This window comes from Phyllostomus hastatus, unplaced genomic scaffold, assembly GCF_019186645.2.
Source record: "Phyllostomus hastatus isolate PE091 unplaced genomic scaffold, TTU_PhHast_1.1 phas_scaffold_39, whole genome shotgun sequence".
NCBI lineage: Eukaryota > Metazoa > Chordata > Mammalia > Chiroptera > Phyllostomidae > Phyllostomus > Phyllostomus hastatus.
This window is the reverse complement of record NW_025334028.1, coordinates 16,611,869-16,635,410: the sequence shown is the minus strand read 5'-3', so window position 1 is coordinate 16,635,410 and position 23,542 is coordinate 16,611,869. Positions and strand designations below refer to the sequence as shown.

Sequence of the window (23,542 nt, the reverse complement as noted above, 5' to 3'; positions counted from 1 at the left end):
TTTTCCTACTTCTATTTCTTTCCTAATCTTTCTACCTTAATAAATAGAATGATAGTCTACACAATTGGTCAGAATACAAATTTAAAAATCATCGTTAATTTCTCCCTTTGTTTTCTCTATATTCAACCCATTGGCACATTCTATTGATTTTAAATGCAAACATATATTTTGAATGTGTTCACTTCTCTCCAATTCCATTAAAAACACCTTACTCCAAATCATAATAATTTCACACCTAAACTATAGCAATCGCTTTCATTTCTGCTTCCCTACAATGTATTGCTCACATTGCAGTTAGAATGCTCTCTATAAAAGTCCAGATGGATAATGTATGCCTGAGACTCTTTAGAGAATGCCCACTTCACTTGGAAAGAAATTCAGATTTTTGCTAAAGCATATACTGCTTTAAAGATCTGGCCACTTCCTGGCTGGTATAGCTCAATGGATTGAACACTGTCCTGCAATCCAAAGGGTCACTGGTTCAATTCCCAATCAGAGCACATGCCTGGGTTGAGGGACAAATACCCTGAGAGGGGCACGTGATAGGCAACCACACATTGATGTTTCCCTTTCCTTCTCCCCCTCTTCCCCTCTGTCTAAAAATAAATAAATTAATTCTTTTTAAAAATAATAAAAATAAAGATCTGGCCCTGACTATCTATTTCATCTCTTACCAAATCTACCAGAACAATACACATTATGTTAATTTTTCTGTTTCTAGAAATCTCCAGATTCTTTCTTAACCTTGAGCCCTTGAATTTCCTGTTCCTTTTACGTTGATCGTTCTCTCTCAGCTCTTTTCATGCTTGACTCCTTTTTGTACTTGATCTTCACATCAAATGTCATCTCCTTGAGAAAATGCCTCTCATTTTATGTAGACCAACATGACCACCGCCTCTCCTGTCAGGTACCCTTTCACAGGCCAGCTTGCCTATTTCCCTCATCCAGCACATGCATTTCAATATGTTCAATATGTTCCATAGAACATATGTTCTATGTTCTATTTATCTTCTTAGTTTTTAATTTCTGACTATTGAAATATCATGTAAGTTTTCCAGAGCCTGACAAATATTTGCTATGCCATAACAGTTTAGAATGATTGCTGAATGGATTGCATATGTGTGGGAAGAACTGAGTTCTATTCTCAGATCTGCTATTTGCAAACTGCTTCAGTCAGTCATGGAAGCTAATCTGTGAGTCAGAGTTTCTTCATGAGTCCAATGAGCATCATAATATTGGTTCCCACTTACATATAAGATTTAAAGTTTTATGATGTAAGAAAATGGATAATAAAAGAGGGAATCAATAATGATAGTATTAATTTATTTACTAAAAAGCATTCATGCCAACTGGCTTATATATCCATGAAATCTCTCAGCCATGCTGAAACCACAATTCTGGAAGAGTCAGCAATAAACATCAATTCAATTTTATCTGCTAATGTAGGGAGAAGTATAGAGATAATACTGAATGGCAGATTTGAACTTCTGTAATTGTGTTTTGCTTTGGTAATACTAAATTGCCTTGTAGTCTCTGAGTATATGCAAGCCTGGCAATGGTGATAAGTATGATGGAAATGTATTCCATGTTTAGGGAAAAATATCTCAGAACTAAAATTAAAATGGATCATGGAAAGATAGATGTATATAATCAAGACTTGACTATACTCATATATTACAATATTATTGTAGACACAAGTTGCGGTTGTACTGACATTTACGCGTGCTTCTATCTCTGTAACTTACTATCCACGAAATGAAGGTACAGGCATCTGTATCCTATGTTGCTATAAAAGAGCATTTAAATTTGTAGTGTGAATCCCTTTATTACAAATGCCACTCTTTGTATTTATGCATGCTTTGCAATTCTGAGCTTTAATCTATGTCTATTATTTACACCTGCAGAGAGATCTGCTATCAGTAAATTTTTATTTTTACTTTATCTACCAGATCATTAGTTATTATGAGAAAATTGAAATATTTTTAGTGTCTTCTCCATGATCAACACCATGTATATGGAGTCAAAATAGAGTAACTGAAAGAATACTAGGTCTTTATGAGTACATATCTGTAAGTTTCAGTAATTCAATTAGGTAGTATATTAATTGACCAAAGCTTGGCTTATGACAGAGCAGTTGTATGTGGTTCATATGTCATGGAAATTTGGTTTTCTTGAGCTTGTAACTAGTCCATCTACATGTCAGGGAGCAGAAGAGGAACTTAGAGTCCCTGCTCTCAGAACATTCTGCAATCGATTCTTAGTTATTAACGGTGTAATCTAGGCATTATTCAATTTTGATAATGACAATTTGTAACCTAGATGTGTACATCAGCTCTCTTGATAAGCTGCTGTGTGTCATCAGTTGGGGAACCTATTATAAGCAAGTTGTCACTAATAATAATTTACTGACTTTATAAGTTTACAGTAATTTCCTCACATAATAAAATGAAAAGTGAGATAAGAGAAGGAATTTTTCCCTATTAGTTCACAACCTACAAGTAATGGCATTGATGCTGTAGACATTATACATTATTAAATTGCATTATAACTATATCTTCAAGCCAATTTTTATCTGGAATTATCATGGACTTATCCCTGTATGTTAGGAAATTGAATGCTGCTTGCTACAAGCATCCTATTATGATTAAATTCTCAAAGCCTGGGTTGAAAACAAAAACTGTATTGGAATATAATCAATTTCATGTTATAGAAATATTTTATTCTACTCACTCAATACATTAGAATGTATAAATATCATGAGCCAGTATTAAATTAACTCCTGGTACATGCAGTGTCTACACTGTGTATTATGGCTCGAAGAGACTTTTTAAATAATACTATTTAAACATTACTGGAAAGCATTATTTAACATTCCCTACATGTAAAGGGTTTACTAAAATTACAATAACTTACACTATAAAAGGAATTTCTCTACCTTCACACCTCACATTTGTATAGTCACTGTTGACCTTCCTACACTTATTCTAGTCAAAATTTAATTCACTGTCATATAAACTAATTCCTTCCTCTTAATAAGTAAATAAAATAAGATAATCCATCAACATCACTGCTGTAAAACTGGATTCTCTTCGGCAATGCTGACTTGTGAGTTAAGGCATTGAAAGCAATGAGCACAATGGTCTGCACATAGCTGTCATTTCATTAATGCCGACTATATGACAATTTCTCCCTTCATGTAAGAACATGGGATCCATACCCAACCGCTTCCTGATACATTGTAATTGTTTCTCTTCTGCCCAAAAATCATGGTCTACAGGGGAGCCTAGGGAATAGTGTCTTCTCTCTTTCTTCCCAGGAGAGAGGATAACTATTTTTTTTATGAGAAAGCTAGACAGTTGAGATTAATAAGATTCCTAAATATATCTCTGCGCAATATCCCTAAATACTAGTTTCCTTGAATACAGACATATTTTCATTGACAAGAGACCAACCTGTGTTGTAATAATGTATTATCCACTTTATTCATAAAGCATATTTTATATATTTATTTCTATTTCCCAAATTAAGAAAATAATTTACTCCTTGTTCCTATGTATTCTAAACATGTTATTAAAATGTGTCCTTCCTTATCAATTTAAACACTAGCATATTTAAGTCACTTAATCATGTCCTTATTACTAACATGTTATTACATAGGACTTGATTGTAAAACAACTGAATTAATGTGCCACTATTTTTGCATAAAGGGCTTACTTCCATGCATTTCAAACCTGACAAATACCTTTAAATTCTTCAATGGTCAATCAGGAGAGAACACATTATGAGAATGGTGCCTGTAAAGATTTATTCCTAAAACTCATCATTTATGGACTATTTACTTAGTTTAAGGCCTGAACAATAGACACATCAATACACATATATACATATACTACACACACATATACATATACTATACACACATATATAGATACATAAATTACTAATTATATTTTTATGTTATCCATCATAGCAATACATGGCTTAAGGGATTTTTTTTTTTGATATTACATGCACTGTATCATGAATGGGAATTATTAGTAAATATTTTCTCGTTACCAATGATTTCTTGTCCATTCTTGAACTGTAATTCAGTTCCTGATTAAACAGAAATATCTTCAAGTGATTCTTTCAGTTGACTTTATATCATTGCTCTGATAGAACTTAACAAAATTATTTCTAAAATATTGTCTGTCACTAATGGCTATTTTTAAGACTAATATCAAAGTGATTCCCCAAATTTAGTCCTTACTCTATTATCATATTCTGAAGATAAGCTTTCTGGTATTTATGTGTTAAACAAAAAGATATATATTTTTTTGTTTGGCTACAAACAAAGTTTGGCTACACCAGCCAAATAGCCTAAATTTAGTTTTGGCTATGCCATTTTAATAGCTATCATAAAATATATAAAATATTTATTAAAAATCTATTATATTCTATCTAAATATAATTAATCAGATATTTATTAACAGGTACATATATCTTTATATTTTTGTGATATGAGAGACTAAATAAGGACAGATTGAATGGGAGCATGTTCTGATAATAAGTGTGACAATCTTCCTCTAAAAGGACTACAAGTTCTGTGAGGTGACCCATAACTTTGTGGGTTAGTGGAATCTCAGCTGCACTGCCTCTTTGCACTACATGGCATTGTGACTCAAGGTTAACAATATTTCTTAATCATACACTTTCTATCTGACTGTGCAATGCTGAGACACTGACAAAAATGATGTCAAAGTAATTGCAGCTAGTCCCAACTAGTGCTGGGGGCTTGGATGGGGAGATGAAGAGTGACTGTTAACGAAAATAGAGTTTATTTTGGGGTTAATGAAAGTGTTCTAAATTAGAATACGGCAGTGGTTGTATATTTATGTGATTCTGCTAAAACAATTTGGAATTAGTACTTTAAATGAGTGTATTCTGTGGTATGCAAATTTATATATACATCAATAAAGAGATTTAAAAAATAGTTTTGTAAGAGAAATTTATTTTCATTGTTACAGAAGACAAATTACTATTAGGAAGCCTAAAAATGAATCTTTTAAAGTGCTTCATTTGTCAAATGTTATGACAAAATAAAATCCATTATCATCACCCATACATTTGTCTACATTATATTGTATTGACTATGTATGATTTCACTGATTTAAAAAAAAGTAGAATTGTGATGCCACCAATAAAACTTGTCACAAAAGTTAAAATTCAGCAATATTTCCTGCTTTATAAATGGTTTGTTTCAACTAAAAATTTTAATACAGCATTCTAATTTTTTGTGAATTCAGGAAATCACGAATTATGTATGGTATTTGCATGTCCAAATGGAGTGTAAATAATTATTAGTCATTATATACTGTGGTCAGTCAGCTTTTCTTTTTGAAATTGGTTTTGCTGGGGTCAGCATGAGGTAGATGACATAAAGGAAAGAGTGGAGAGGTACGGAAACTGGGAACCAGACAGGAATAAAGGAGAACATAGGGTTCATGACATTTCCCTCCAAAGAAAATACAGTTTTATATGTATAAAACACAGACTCACAAGCCATGCCCAGAATATTCTAGACTCCTTTCTAAACTCTCCCAATCAACTTAATGTGAAGCCAGTAACAAGTGTAATGTCTTGTTATTGACATATTTCTCAAAACAAACTAGAGAACCATGGGCCCAGAGCCTTGTATTCCATTCTGTCCCCATACACAGAATGGTTATGAAAGGCAGGAACATACTGCTTACAACCTGCCAGGCACTATCACTATCCTCTGTGAATATATATATATATATATATATATATATATATATATATATATATATATATTCAGCAATATATAGTTATTTATACAATATTCAACAATATATATATTCAACTATATATATATAGTTATTCATACTAAATTGGAAAATAGAGTCTATTCTTATATGCATTCTATATATAACAAATGAGACCATAAGAAGTTGAAATAACTAATTAAACAAGCAAGTGGTAAAGCTAGGATTGAAACACTGGTATCCTGGTGGTACATTACATGCTCTCAAACACTGCTCTGTTTCTCCAGTGATTCCCCATTGCCTCTCCTGTTATAATGCATTATGGAATAAATGACAGTTTTGAAGAGGAAAACATCTTTGATTTTCACAGAGGTTAGAAATATCAATAGGGAACAACAGTTTTTGTGTGTTTTTTTTAATCAAAGTAAGCATCTTATTGTTAAAAGTCAAAATAGTTATCAAGAAATGATATATTCTAAATAATTATTAGTAAACTACAAGTAACATTTCTTTGGTTCATATAAGTTTGTGAAAATAGAATAAACAAAACATTCTGACCTCAGTCACTTTTGATCCTTCAAATGATACTATGTATGGATCCTAGAGAAAATGATTATTTAGTATATTGCATGGAATCAAGTGGTGGACCAGAGTAAATTATTTCTAGAACATTCCAATTTTAAAGTTTTAAGATTTATTTTATTTTTTCTAAGTATGGAAATTATTTGGACATCTCTCAAAGCAGTATATCAAAATAATTCTATAAAATTTCAGTAATCTGAAGTTTAGTTCAAGTAAAGTTTCTAGAATAGCAGAATCTGACATTGTCAACACAATGAGAAGTAACCATACCTCTTTAGGGAATTCTTTGTACCATGTCTATGTCAAAGGTAAAAAAATATATATGCTATATGGAAAGGTCAGAAATTATGGAATCAGGTAGATTATGTTTTATAGACTAATACTACCAGAGCATTTAAGTGGCCTCTGTATTTTGGTTTGCTGATGTGGAAAGAAAGGTATAATCATAGCTAGCTCATAGAGTTTATTTAGGAAGACAAAAATAATGTAAATTTAATGACCATTTCTTTCCTTAACTTTGAGAAAGAAAGTATGTTAAATGGAGTTTACTTGTTATTGCTGTGCTTTTTTTCATTACTCTCACTCCACACTTTAATTTATTTATAATCCAAGAAAAATTGTTCATTCATTTATTCATTCACTCATTCATTAAATTGTTTAGCCTTTATTTTATGCCAATTACTTTCCAAGATATTTAATCATAATGCCAAAATTTACAAAATAAAAAAGAGATACCCTGGATAAGCCCATAGCTATAAAAAAAATTGAATTTAACCTTCAGTAATTAACCTTCAAATCAGAAAGCACCAGGCCCAGATGGGTTCACTGGTGAATTCTACCAGACATTTAAGGAAACAGTTATTTCAATTCTCTGTAAACTCTTTCAGAGCAAAGAAACAGAGGAATGTTTCATAACTTATTCTGTAAGACAACATTATCCTAATACCAAAATCAGACAGAGATATTACAAGAAGACTACAAATCAATATCTCTCATGAACATAGATGCAAACAATTCTCAACAAAGTATGATTCAATCAAATCCAAAATGTGTAAAAATTATACACTATGACCAAGTGGGATTTATGCCAATTAAGGACAGTTATTTTAACATTCAAAAATCAATTAACATATTCTAACACATCAACAAACTAAAAAAGAAAGATGACATAACACATCAATATATGCAGAAAAACATGTTCAACAAAATGCAACATTTATTGATGATAAGTACTCTCAGTAAAGTGGGAACACAGGGGAATTTCCTCAACTTGATAAAAACTATCTATAATCAACCCACAGTCAACATTACATTTAATGATGAGAAACTTGAAGCTTTCCCACTAAGATCAGGTACCAGGCAGGGCTGTCTCCTCTCATCACTCCTTTTCAACATTTTGTTGAAAGTTCTAGTTAATACAGTAAGACAAGAAAAAAGATGGAAAGGTATATATATTGGGAAAGAAGAAATAAAGATCATTGTTTACAGATAATCATCCATGCAAAAAAAAATCCCAAAGAATTAACCAAAAAAACCTCATGGAGTCATAAGTAATTATAGCAATATTGCAGGCTACTAGATTATTTTACAGAAGTAAATTTTGTTGTTATATACTTGCAATGAACAACTGGAATTTGAAATTAATAACACAGTACATTAACATTAGCATTCCTCAAACATGAAATACTTAGATATAAAACTAAAAAAAGTGTCAAAAATCTCTATGAGGAAAACTACAAAACTCATAATGATAAATGGAAATAGTCCGTGTTTATGAATAGAAAGACAATAGAGTGAAGATGTCAGTTTTCCCCAACTTGATCTGTAGATTCAATGCAATCCCAGTCAAAATTCCAGTAAGTTGTTTTACAGTTATTGACAAAGTGATTCCAAAGTACAGTGTAAATGATGAGGCAAAAGACCCACAACAGCCCAAACAACACTGAAGGACAAGGACAAAGCTGGAGGATTGATTCTACTTATTATAAAGTTATAGAAATCCGGGCAGTGTGACAATGGTGAAAAAATAGAAAATTAATCAGCAGACCAGACTAGAAAGCCCAGAAATAGACCCCATAGATAGTCACATGCTCTCTGGCAAAATAGGAAAGGCAATGCAGTGAAGCAGCAACAGTTTTTTCAGCAAATGGTGCTGAAACTATCTTGTCTCTGCACATTTTCACAGATGATTCCATATTCCTGAATGCAACAGAGATAATTCCAGAATTTAAAAAAATATCTAATTTGTATTTTCATTATGTAATTAAAATGTATGCCAACTGAATTGGAATTATGTTAAAACAAAAAAAAATACTGAGAACTGATTATAAAGTCAAGAATTATGTAATAAAGAGCCTGCTTTCTTCTAATTTTCAAACATAAACTATACTTCTCTTACTAGTACATAAATATTTATAAGCAATAGTAAATATAAATAAAATCTAAATAGCCAAAATTAAGTAATAATTAATAAATAAATAAGAAAATATCCTTTACACTATACAATTTGTCTAAATTAACTTTAAAAAGAATATTTGAGTATTATACCAGCAAATATTTGAATTTTTTATTCTAGTAAAAATTAGCTTATTTTCATTTTTGTATTTTATAATTATTTCACAGGTTGACTTCTGTGATATAGAGTCAATTCAAGTACGTGGTGAACCAAGTTAAATTAGTTTAGTTAATTAATCCACTATAAGTCACATTGTTCCCAGATGTAATACAATTTGGAGATGTATTCAAAGGAGATTCTGATTTGCAACATTAACTCCAGCATGCTGACCAGCTTTACCGTTGTTGTCTACAATGCAGAGAGTCTGAAGTTTGGGTCAGCTTTGTCATTAGACTGTTGGCTGCCCTTAGAGCACACTCACTACTTCTGAGCTGCGTGAGCCAAGAAGAATCACATTACCTCCCCACGCCTCCATTTCCAGGCCTAAAATGGACATGATAACAGTATCTCTATCAGAGTATATGTGTCATTATTAAAAGGCTTAGGGCAATACCTGGCACATAAACTATTGATTAGATTTAGTTCTAATTATCTATACTTTCCAAAGGGAAAGACACAGAATCCACTTAAATCTGGAGACAGCCTAGAAAATTAGTACAGTCAAAATTTACAGAATTATGAAGTAAACAAAATGGCAAATGCAGCCTGAAACAAGAGAAATCCAAAATAGGCAAGAAAGAGATTCCTCCTAGACCTTTGCAAAGAATGAGTAATATACTGAGCTATGCAATTGCATTGTTTATCTAGTCACCTTGTGTCATGATTTCCTAATAACCCACAACATTTTTCAATAAAGCTATCAAATACTTGGTAATAAAATTGTACAAGATTACAGATCTTTCTTTTAGAATGATAAAGAAATGATCATAAATAAAATGCATAAAAATTACTTTACAAGAAAATGTCAATGTCTATACTAGAAAAATTAAAATGTTCAAATAAAGATTTTAACAGAGGGTGAGCTATACCCTGTACTTGGGTTTGAATAAATTCATAAAGATATAAAATTTCCCTAAATTAATCTTTAAATTTGACACAGTTTTCAATAAAATGTCAATAGCATTTATGTTTTTGAAGTAAACTAATTTCAAGTTTAGATGGAAAATTAGAGAGAAAGAAACATTTTTTTGGGAATGATTAAGTTAAGAAAAATTAGGTTACTCAATAAATTATTCTGGAAAACTTGGGTTGTCACCTGGAAATAAAGTTGAATAGTGATCTAACACAGTCTGTAACAAAACGCTCAAAATTGATAAAGTAATGTTAAAACTGAAAACTGGAAAAGTAAAAAATTGAAAAGAAAAAGCTATGGAATTTGCCATTGACAATCAATTATGAATTAGTGAATGCTTCCTATGTATGACACAAAACCCACAAAATGCAAACAAAAATTATTTTTAAAAGTTGGTGCGTGGGCAAATCTGCCAACAAAGAAACCAGAGTGAAAGAGCAGTTCAGTCCCACTGAGTCCAGCTACACAAGAAGAGAAAGTGGCATGCCAAAGGGATTGTGCGACCCAACCCAGAGCAGCAGGGAGCTGGCTGCACAGAGTGCAGAGTGTGGGCCTGAGTCTCCCGCCAGAGCAGCAGGCTGGGGACTGGACAGCTAAGAGCTAAATGTCAGAGATTCCTTGCAGCCAGGCAGGTCCCCCCATAGGCAGACATGCCCAACCCCACCTGTAGGAATACAGGCTCTGCAGATCAGTTAGGCCAGGTTCATGAGCCCCCTGCTTGGCACTGAGCCCCAGTGGAAAGAAGGAGAAGCTCAAAAAGGGCCCATTCTGAACTTCTATCAGACACTGCCTAGTTAGGCTGGTTCCTAGGGCTCTGATCCACTGAAACCAGTAGAGCAGAGAGATCACAGGCAGGTGCAACAAGGGGTATTCGGAGCCCCACCCAGCCTCAGCTCTCACACACAGTTGCTATCAGCACCAGGCAGGAAAGAGCTGCCCCTTTTATACAGGTTGGTTCCTTACAGGAAACGGACAACTAATTCATCAGAAACTATATATTATTGTAAATAATCTGGGACATAGCAAGACGTGTGGTGGAGAGGGGACAGGGAAACACTCCCACCATCTTCCCTGTAGACTGAATAGCACCTCCCCAGGGTGACCCAGGGGTTCCACCCTCCCAATCACACCAGAAGCTCCCTGTGCATGCAGGTGGAGTTGGTAATGGCAGTGCTCTCGGACATCAGGAGAACCACTCCCGGGCCTTGCCCTGATGGAAAGCTGGCAGGACAGAACAGTGGGGACCAGCCAAGCCTGAAGGGCACAACCGCAGACTGTGGATTGCTTGTAGTTTTGAACAGGCTGCCTAGAGCCAAACCAGGCCACTACTTGACATAACCAGGGGCAGATCCAGAGAGAAGACAGTGGCAAACACTGAACTCTGCTGAGACAAATTCCACTGTGGTCCTCTTCATTATTTGCATTATTTTCTCTCCTGCATTGCTTTTTAACATTTTTCCTTTTCTTCACCTTTGTTACTATTATTTAACTATTTTTATTTCAGTACATTTCAAATCTCATATTTTACTCCTCCCTTCTTTTACTCCATTTTACTCTTCCCTCTTCTTATTTTTGTTTTGATTTTATTTTTCCCTTTTTACACCTTGTTTCTATCCTGCACCCTATCTCTTTCTCCTTTCTGCAGCCTCTCAACACCATTTTACTTACTACAAATCATCTCATATTCTTTTCCCTTTCTTAAAATATCCTTATTCTCTCTCCCCCTTTATTAATCTTTGCTTGCTGGTTGTTATTATGGTGGTTGTAGTTGCATTCCTTCGATTTTATTCCTAGATGTTTACTATTTTTCTATTTTACATCTCAAATTTTACAGTTCCTCTCTCCTACTCTATTTTGCCTTCCTCCTGCCCTTTCTTTTTTAAAATTTTATTTTTCCCTCTCTTAGGCTGGTTTTCATTCCTTACTCTTATTATTTCTTTTTTTTAACATACTTTTTAAAAAGATTTTATTTATTTATTTTTAGAGAGGGAAGGGAGGGAGATAGAGAGAGAGAGAAATATCAATGTGTGGTTGCTGGGGGTCATGGCCTGCAACCCAAGCATGTACCCTGACTGGGAATCGAACCTGCGACACTTTGGTTCGCAGCTCACGCTCAATCCACTGAGCTACACCAGTCAGGGCTACAAAGCTTAATAATGATTATGTCATAGTGATGAAAACCATGTAAATAATCAAGAGTATTGAAAACATCAGAAAATGTTTACCTATTTCTCATAGGTAAAATCTGTAGAACATATGTACCTCTAGTAGTGGTTCCTGTTATTACCTGCAAAAAGATGTCAAAAACAAGGGAGCCTCCAAAGAAAACATTAAAGAGTCAGAACTTTATTTTAGAAGACTAGCAAAATATACTGAGGTACTTATAATAGGAAAGGAAAATATTCAAAGTGAATAGGAACAAAATCTTTGAAACCATGATCAACATAAATGACTTGAATATGGATTTGACAAGTAATTCTCAAATTAGTAGAACATGAGAGCATCCCATAATTGAAATTCAATTAGGTACTATTATTAAAAAATAGAAAGAAACCAGTCAAATTTACCTAGAAGGCTATGTTTTTCTAGCACACATTTCTTTAAAACAATGTCAAAATTATAACCTTAAGTACATTTTCAAAGATTTATATAAGTAATATAAAACTTTATAAGTAATAGAAACCTTTATATAAGTAATATAAACCTTTGGCTTTACTGGAGAATAAATAAAAAATCAAGGGCCAACTTTTGAGGCCAAAACTAAGAGGACAAATAGATGTTACTGCCATGCTTGCCTGGTGCCACTGTCAGAGGAAGCATGCTGGGAAGACGTATCTATTCCTCAACCCATTTCTTTGGGAAGGTGCTGGGAAACGGCACACATTCTAGTTGTGCAACTAATGAAGCATCAGGGGAGTGAGGTAATATTAACTAATAATCAAACTGGACAGAAAAAATAATGTGTCTGTCTAAGCCAACACACTTCTTTCTATTTTGATGTTGCTATTCAAACAAAAGCACTCATAGGACTCTAATACATCATCTTAGTACATAAATCCTCCATAATTTACTCTGACCTTGCTAGTGGAAACATATTCTTTGTTGTTTTTGTCCCAGATTTACTTTGCTCTGTCAGTTGCAGAATCGATTCAGGTCAGGGAAAAAACCTCCCAACACCTATTGTGAGCCAACAGGCAAAAATTAGACCAGCTGGTGTGTGAATGCCAGAGGACAAAACATTCTTTGCTTTTTTGGAAAACTCGGTAGAAAGTGTGATACTGAATAAAGTCTGTCAAAGTAAATGATTAGTTTCCGAAACATGCGCAGCTGATCAGAGGAGCACAAACAGGGAAAATCCCAAAGCCAAACTTTGCTACATCTTTATTGACTTGTTTCTTTTGTCAAAAAAGCATATAAAAATTGGTATTTCTTTGCCCTAAACATTCTGGTCCAATCCCTCTGTGATAACAGCCGACAAATGGGTTAGAGGGAAATGGCCAATTGTAGGTTCAGCATCAGGGTGTCTATCTAAAGTTGACTGAAATGAACAGGTCCTGAAGGGCATCTGAAAGATCTTTAGCAGATGGCTCTGTTTCACCTCACACTCTGGGACACAGAAAATAACAAACCTTGGTGCTTGAGTATACTTACATCAGTTCGGCTACAACATTTAGGACGGTGGCAGGTTTTTAAAGAGTTTGTACCTCCCTAGACGGAGAGATTTACCTCACAGAGTACTAAGGGAGTGTTACAGGGACAGAAATGTTACCAAATTCAACCTAAAAGAATCCAGCACTTCCAACTAGATCATTGCTGAAGCAATTACTTTTTCTATTTTTTCCTATTTTTTCTCTCAATGGGGTCACATTTAGCTCCCTATCTGAACTCTGCCAATTCAACCGCTGGAAGAGAGCTGATCATAAACAAAAGTTGAGTCTCCTCTGGAGTTGTAAAGACTATTTTAGCTTCTCATTTAGTAATCTTTATCCAAAATGCTATGCTCTATTTTATTTTTAAATTTCTCCTAAATGTTAAAATAGATATTCATTAATTATAAATTCAACAAAGAGATGATTTTGAAGGAAACTATAAAGCAAATACACATGTTCATATAGTTTATAATGTGTTCCATTACCTAAAAAATTAAGAGCATTGATCCTAGAAAATATATCATCCATATATTATATTTTTTACCATATGTGAACTGTATTTTTCTTAAACATAAAACTGCATTGAATCTAGATATAATAAGTGAATTTAAACAAACCTTTCTTTAGTGTATAAAAATAGAGGGAGAAAAAGAAAAAGAAGTGAAAAACTGACAGATACCTCTAAATCTCAAATATTAAATCAGCTATAGAAATCATACATGTATTTATTTTATACTTCCAGATTTAAAATAGGAAAATAATATATAAGCAATATTAGCAGAATCTTAGTGATTCTTTTGTGGCTTTTATGTAATGGATTATATTCACAGAAACCATAGATGTATTTTAAACTGAAGGAGAAAACAATTAGACTAAGAACATTAAAAACAGTCTACTGCACACAAAGTTAAAAATGCAAATGAAAGCTACATTGACATGATATGATTTTACTTAGCAAATTGGTAAAAAAATAAATAAAGTGATAATAGTATTTACTTACAAGTATGCTATAAAATATACATTTTCACTCTAGATAGGAGTATTAGTAGCTGCATTTTTTTGCAAAAATTTATTAGGAGTCTTAAATATATTTATACACTAATTCAGCAAATCTACTCTCAGAAAACAATTTTGAGAAAATTCCTAACTACAGACAGATAATAAGTGTGGCTTAATTTATGCCACATTCATATGGTATAATATTGTTTGGACATTAAAAATCATGTTTCAGAAGCATGTTTGATGGCATGGAAAATTCTGATAATATAATGTTAAATAATTTTTTACAAAGGTAATTAAACTGAAAAAAGAGCATGAGCTTCATTTCATTATCAAACTGGAAGTAATCAACTGAAAATACAGCTCATCAGATAAAATGGAAAGTTTTTTTGATAAATACAATGTGAAAGGCAACTTTTCTGATGTATCCTTTTAGGATTAGTAGTGACTATATTGCATACACCTACACACACCTTGAAAGATATATCAAGGCTATAAAATCTTGAATCAGTTTTTTATTAATTCAAATCTATTTTCAAAAAGTAGACATTTGTTCATGCAATCTAACTTATTTTACAAGTTAGATTATAAGATATAGGCAGTTGTTGAAAAAATGTAAATCTGACACTTTGCAAGTTCACTCCTTAATAATGAAAACACTTTAATGATATAGCTTTAGTATTCCACAGGGAACATTCATGTTATTGCTCTACAGAATGGGAAACCAGCAGTCCTGATTTCATTTCACCCATCGTTATACACTCCATGACTGCTAAAGAAGGAAGAGTTTTATTTTGTTAAAAGTACTATTCTTAATAAACATTTCCCTCATATTAATACATACATACACATTGGCTTACATGTAGAAATCGCAAATTCTGGCAAAGAGAATGAGGTCCATTTTACTTTCTGTGCTTTGGTAGAGTACCCATAATATACGTGACAAACAGCTGGAGTTTAATGCTTCCGTGCACTTTGACTCATTTTACCAGAATGTGAAACCACTAATCACATAACTACATCCAATTTTCTGCTATGTCCTCCTCAAACATCTTTTTCTGCTGTTGAATACCTATTGACAATATTAACGCATCACAGTTACAAAAGGTAATGCTCTCCGAAAACAACAGACATATTTGGACTTTCTCTAAATCCTCCTCTCTCTTACTTTGAGGACATTTGAGCTACTCCTTCTAGGCAATGGTTATCATATTATAGACCCCAGACCAGTAGTATCAGAGTCACCAGGAGCTTAAAAATGGAAATTACTGGGCTTCAGACAAACCTGCTGGGTTAAAAATTGTGGGAAGTGACCCAGAAACTTGTGGATTACCAAGTCCTTCAGGTGATTCTGATGGATGCCAAATGTTGAGGCCACAGTTCTAATGTACAGATAGTTGTGAGATTTTCTTTCTTATTTAAAAAAACATTTATTGATTTTAGGGAGTAGAAGAGAGAAAGAGAGAGAGAAAAACATTGATGTGAGAGAGAAACATTGATGTGAGAGAGAAACATCACTTAGTTGCCTTCCATATTGTACCCTGATTGGGGATCAAACCTGCAACCTAGCTGTGTGAGCTGACCCAGGATAGAATAGCAACACTGCAGGGCTGTCCAACTTTTTGGTGTTTCTGCACCATCCTGGAAGAAGACTTGTCTTGGGCCACACATTAAATACATTGCAACACATAACAGCACAAACAAATCTCATAATGTTTTAAGTAAATTTACGATTTTGTATTGGTTCGTAGTCATAGCCATCCTGGGCTGCAAACAGCCCACAGGCCGCAGGATGGACACCTATGGCACTGTATGGGATGATGCCCCAACCAACTGAGTCACCCAGCCAGGACAGTTATGGGATTCTATGTCCAACTCATGTACGGTCTTTCCCTTGAAGAAGCAGTTTATGTGTTGGAAATGAGAGAGTATAAACTGTTGAATACAATGAGCTAAAATCACTATTACCAAATACTATATAGCAGAATTTGAATAGTAGTACAAAGCATGGGAATTTATAATGAAATAGGGTTAAAACGAACAACACACTTGTCACTAGAATTTTTTTTGGAAGGAAAGTGTTTAGAAAATACTTGAATAAGCTATTTGAGAAGAAGATAATATCCTCAGGATATATTCAGAAAGAGACAAGAAAAATATATAGATAGAATAATGTATATAAAATATAAAGAAATTTAAGTTATGGGATAGGTAATAGAGGGGTGGATAGTGGGAGTGTAGGCTAACTAACAGAAAAAATATTGTCAAATGATCACATAATAGAAAAAATAGTGAAATGACTTTAGGGAACAAGTACATGTCACAATAAGAATAAATTGCTTTCAGTGCCTTCCATCTTCCAAAACTGCAATAAAATCTATTCATATATCAAATGCCATGTGTCAATAAATTGTATTAAGGAAACCTTTGATTGAAGAAGATAAACCAAGAAAATGTTATTTTTCTCTCCTCTGAGAGGCCTCAACTGTGATAGTAAAGGTGTTTTTAAAAGCTATGTACCATAAAAATGAAGACAACAGGTGGTGGGTCATCAGCAAACTAGACTCTTCAACAAATTTCTGTGAGGCAGGTGAAAATGTATTGACTCATGACGCACAGTGCAGGGAGATACATCAAAAATGTTTATGGAGAAGATTGAAGTTAAGGAAGCAGGAATCTTTCCTAAAATAGTCTTCAGAGGGCTGGGAGGCAGACTCGATGTATCAAGGACAGCAGGCAGTAAAAATGCTGAACAAGATGATTAACTGCCAACATTTCCATCAACTACATTCCTCCACTACCTTTAACAGAATTAATGGCTGCAAGTTCAGATCCTGTTTCAAAACAAAGAATTTATTTTTCAGACATGGTCTGGGATAAATGGGAGCATCTAGCATGGATCTTGGTGGTGCTCTAATAAAACCCTCTTCACAGTTGCCAGTCCTAGTTTATAGAATAGAGAAAGTAAAGGATAAACATTAGAAAAAATAGAATGAAAACTCACAGAGTTGAAAAATTACAGTTTTCTTTGACTTTTTAACTCAATGAATAATACTTTAAAAATACAAATAGCTAGTCACATTTTTAATAGATCTTTAGGGCAAAAATTACAGAGTTGATGGTAAACTTTCTCCATTGAAAAATGTTCAGATCATTTATAAAGAAGTGATAGCATGGTTGGCATTATTATCATAAGTAATGTTTAATTCTATGGAACAACAGAACAATGTTTTTAAAGTTCTGAGAGGAAGTAACTTCCAACCCATACAATTTACACTACACTAAACTATGAATCAAAGATGAGGGTAAAATAAAGTGATGTTCATATATACAAGAACTCAAAATTGTATCTCACATGTATCATCACATAGAATGTTACTTGAATATGTACCCCAGAAATATAATAATGTTAGAAACCATGTAATGAATGTGAGGTTTAACAGGAAAAGTTTAACTCTAATTTCAAGTTTAGATAGTAATTAGAAAATTTTTCAACTATTCACAATTAATTAATGAAACTGAAGAATTAATCTACATAAAATCAATTACTCATAGGTTTAATTCAGTCTATAAATAGAGATGCAAATACAACATCTCTGAAGAGAAATTCTTTATGTATTTGGATTTGATGTATACATGTTTTGTAATCAGTGAATTAGAAGCTGCAAACTCACAGTACACTGCAAAGGGTAAATTTTATATCTTCAGTGAGTTACAAGGAAAATCATACTGATTTACTAATAATACAACTATCAAAATTCATCCACTGATGTAGATAAAATATCAAATGGGTCATATTGAAAAGACTGACAATATTCCTCCTACTACCCTTGATGCCGCACAAGGCTATGTATTATACCATATTCTAGACATGTCAGTTTAAAAGAGATTTGGAGACAGAACTATCAGGAAGTACTGGGAAAAGAATTATTTCTCTCATGAAAAATAATCAAAGGGATTTGAAGTTGATCTCATAGATAAGAAAGATTATTTATAAAGATTCTTTTGAAATTCCTGGAAAACATTACCAGAGTAATTGATGACAAAAGAAGATTTACATTATCACTAAGAAAAAATTTTTCACTAAAAAGAACTTATGAATCTTTGAAAATCTAGTAAACTAAATCTAGCAGAATATTAAAAAGATTACAAGCCATGGGGGTTATTCAGACAATGTAAGGGTGGCTCAATATACAAAATCAGTCAACGTAGTATACCACATTAATAAAATTAAAGGAAAATAAAACAGTTTTCTTCACAATTAATGCAGATAAAATATTTGACAAAAATCTAACAATTTTCCATCATAAAAACCCTTAAAAGTCTAAGACTAAAAAGTTAATTCTTCAACATGGTAAAAGATTTTAATGAAAACCCTACAGCTACCATCATATTTAATGAAAGACTGAAAGAGTCCTCTTTAGATGAGGTTCAAGACAATGATGTCCAATTTTGCCACTGTGCTTTAACATTGTACTGAAGTTCTAGCTAGAGTAATTAGATGAGAGAAAAATAAAATACATCAAATTAGAAAGAAATAAAATTACCTTTATTCATAGATGGCATGATACTATATATAAAATATAAAGAATCAAATATTATTAGGGCTAATAAGCAGAGTCAGCAAAGTTGCAGGGTACAAGGTCAAAACAAACAAAAAAAAATGTTTTATTTCTAAAGGCCTGCAATGAACAATCCAAAAAGTAAAGTAAGAAAACAATCACATTTATAAGAGCAAAAACAAATTTTTGGACAAAAATTAACCAAGGTCATGCAAGACTTGTGCAGTGAAAAGTACAAAATATTGCAAAAAGAAATGAAAAGTGACCTAATAAATGGAAACACACCCTATGCTCATGAATTTGAAGAGTTAATATTACTGTTAAGATGGTAACACTACTGAAGGTAAAGGTAATCTAGAGGCCCAATACAATCCTTAGAAATATCCCAATGTCTCCTCTGCAAAAACGTAAAAGCTAATACCAAAATCCATATGGACTTCAATGGGCCCCAAAGCAAAATAATCTTGAAATGAAATAGGAAGATACACACGTTTTCATTTCAAAACTTATTACCAATGACTGGTAATCAAGACAACATAATATTGGTGTAAGGATGAACACAGGGTTCAATAAATACAATTGAGAGTCCAAAAGTAAGCAAGTGTCTATAAGCAACTGATTTTCAACAAGGGTGTCAAGCCCATTTTGATAAGACAAAGAAAAGTCTCCCACACAAGTGGTCTTGGGACAACTGAATAACCACATGCAAAAGAAAGAAGTTGGGTCCCCCACTTCATACCATAGAAAAATGAACATCATAAATAGAAGAGGTCCATAAATTAGCTAAAACTATCAAATTAAAAAAAAGAATAGAAAAAAATCTTCATGGTGACTTGGTAATAGTTTCCTAGATATGATACCAAAAATATGAGCAACAAAAAAGAAAAATAAATGAGTTAGAGTATATCAAAATGAAATTATTTTACATATGAAAGAACACTCTCGTGAAAGTGAAAGACAACCCACAAAATGAAAACACTCCAAATCATATATCTGATAAGAGTCTCCTACCCTGAATATATAGACAACCCCTGCAAGTCAACAACAAGTAGACAATTTAAAAATAGACAAAGGGCTTGAGTAAACATTTCTCCAAATGAGGAACACCAGTGATGAATAAACACAGGAGAAGATGCTCTTTAGGGAGATGCAAATTCAAACATGAGAGACCACTGTTCACATCCACTAGGATAGCTATAGTAAACAAATACAAAAGCAAAATACACATTTGTCTGGGGTTCAGTGGAGACTAAAGATTCTTAAAAATGAGTATTTCAAAATAATATATCTTCAAAAGTTTATGTGTAAGCATGACCAGAGGCACAAAATGGATGAGGCAGCATCCTAAAAAATCTCATAACTTGCTAAACCTGTAAGATGCACAAAACAGATCTCAGTGATTACAATGTGTCAGTGTAAGTTTACCAACTTTAAGAAATATACCATTTTGGTAAGGGATGTTGGTAATGGGGGATTATCCACATGTTATATAAGAAATCTTTATTCCTTTTGCTTAATTTTGCCGTGAACCCAAACTGCTCTAAAAAGTCTATTTAAAAAAATGTCATATTTCAGGACATAACAATACTATGAAACTAAGACAAAATTATGAACTTGAATGAGCTGAACTTTCAAATGACAAAAAGAGACATGATCACTGTTGAAGTTTGCTGGGAAAAGGGAAAGTAATTATCTCAAAAAAACTAGAAATCACAATCTACTAATTTTACATTATCAATTACTAGAAAGTATTTTTAAAACAGAAAAACTTATTGCTGATATGGATTTTCCTTTATAAATCTCTGAAAATAACATAAATAAAATGACCCTTAATTCTATTATTTATTCATGAAAAAAGGAGCCTAATTGATGACATGATTTATATTTATTTAAAAACACTCAGCTAATGCCTTAGTGGAAAATATTTCTATTTTAAAACTATATAAATGTTCAATCAATTTGTAAGGCAATGAAGCCTCACTTGGTTATTAATTATTTAAACTATTGTGCAAACAGAACATATTGGTGTCAAAGGTGTTTTATAATGATTTATTTGTAAAGATAAGAAACTATAAGTCACAACTGAAAGAAAATGAAAGAGCAAAATGCATTTTATTATTTAAAAAGTGAATTTCTTTTGTAAAGCGTATTTCAATACCAAAATTTTTTCCCAGAAGACTGTATATAAGTTTCTAAAGTAGGAAAATATTTCAGGATTCAAGACTTTAAAAAAATTATTGAATTTATCGGGGTGACATTGGCTAATAAAATTCTATAGGTTTCAACTGTACAGTTCTGTAACATATGATCTGTATTGTATGTGTTCACCACCCAAAGTCAAGTCCCATTCCATCACCATTTATTCCCCCCTTTACCCTCTTTTACTTTCCCCCACCCCACTTTCCCTCTGGTAATCAGCATCAGCCTGTGTCCATGATTTTTTCTCTTTTCTCAGCCCCTTCACCATTTTCATCCAGCCCCTCAACCCTTCTCCCATCTAGCATTGTCATTCTGTTCTCGGAATCTATGAGTCTGTTTCTATTTTGTTTGATAGATTATTTTGTTCATTAGATTCCACATATGAGTGAAGTCGTATGGTACTTGCATTTCTCTGACTGGCTTATTTCACTTATTCCCCAGTCCATGCATACTGTCCCAAAAGGTAAGGATTCCTTCTTTTTATGGTTGAGTAGTATTCCATTGTGAAATCATCCACAATTCTTGTATCCACTCATCTACTGATGGGCACTTGGACTGCTGCCAAATCTTGGCAATTGTAAATAACACAGCAATGAACATAGGGGTGCACATATTCTTTCAAATTAGTGTTTCTGATTTCTTCGGATATTTTCCCATAAGTGGAATTGCTGGGCCATAAGGTGGTTTCTTCTTTAATTTTTTGAGGAAACTCCATACTGTTTTCCACCGCGGCTACACCCATCTTCATTGCCACCAAGAGTGCACAAGGATTTCCTTTTCTTCACATCCTTGCCAATTTTTTTTAAAAAATAGTATTACTATCTAGCCTTTCTCTACAATATTTACAAATATGCTGTGTAAACATACAGCCATCATTTTTAAAAGTTGTAAAGTATATATTTGCATGAGGCTCTATAGAGTGTATAGAGATTGCTTTTATATTATAAATCATTGCCCTTTTAATTTCAGACTTACCTCCCTTTCACAAAGCAAACAAAATATAACCAGAGACATTGAAATTAAGAACAATCTGACAGTAACCAGAGGGGAGGTGGCAGGGGACAATGCAGGGAAAGGTTTTCAGGAACTACTATAAAGGACACATGGACAAAACCAGGGGGGAGGATGGAAGCAAGGGAGGGAGGTGGGTTTGGCTGGGGTGGGGGGAGTGATGGGGGAAAATGCAGACAACTATAAATGAACAACACTAAAATAATTTAAAAATAAATAAATAAAAAGACAGTCAATCTAAAATGATACACGATACTCTATTTCTGAGGAAACAGTGGCCTTTAAAGCATAACGAAAGATAAAATAGTTAGAAAATGACAATGAAGATAAATGAAAATGTTTCCATTTTGTATTTACCGCAGTACCCAATGAATCAAATCATTCTAAATTTTGGTAGCATTTTTAAATGAGACAAAGTGGGGAGGGGGCAAAGTATGACATTGTTATGAAACTTTCTAACATAAACACACTTGGGAAATTGCAGGTTTCCAACCCCAATGTCATGTTCCGGGCTCCTCGCAGAGCTCATTGTTCCTTAGCATCCTATCACTTATTCTCCAGCACAAAACCGAATCTTTGAAGTCTTATATCCTATCACCTTCTTGGAAATAGCTTGAATGTAGACCTCCAATTTCACATATACTTCTTCTCTCTTTTTTGTACAGTTTGTAAAGAATAGATTCTAAATGGTTTTTCCATAGAACAAATTTAACCAATAAGAAATATTGATTATTATTTATCTTGACAACATAAAAGATCTGTGGTAAATGTGAATTCTATATCAAGCTTCTCATAATATTTGTACCATCTAAAAACTATATCAGATTTCAAATGAAACAAACATCTTTTTTTTCAAAAATGTTGCCCATTTTATTGACAAAAATATATAAGGTATACAGTGTGATATTTTGGTATATGTATACATTGCAAAATGATTACTACTATCAAGCTAATTAATATCTATTATGTCACAGTTACTTTTTATGGTTAGAACAATTAAGATCTAATTCCTTAGCAATTGTAAATATACATTAGAGTATTATTAACTATAGTTGCCAGCTATACATTAAATCTCCAGAACTTATTCGTCCTTAACAACAAATTTTGTCCCCTTTGATCAATATTTCTCCATTTCCCCTGCTCCCCATACCCTGGCAATTACTATTCTACTCTTTGCTTTTGTAAGTTGGACTATTTTATTCCATGTGTAAGTGAGGTCATTCAGTATATGTCTTACTAAGTCTGTC

The 23,542-nt window shown here is 33.1% G+C and overlaps 1 protein-coding gene across 1 annotated transcript in view; it reads right to left on the bottom strand.

Moving 5' to 3' along the window:
* The window catches only part of GRID2 (glutamate ionotropic receptor delta type subunit 2), a 1,404,853-nt gene that overhangs the window by 823,355 nt on the left and 557,956 nt on the right, over positions 1-23,542 (bottom strand). The window lies entirely within an intron of this gene.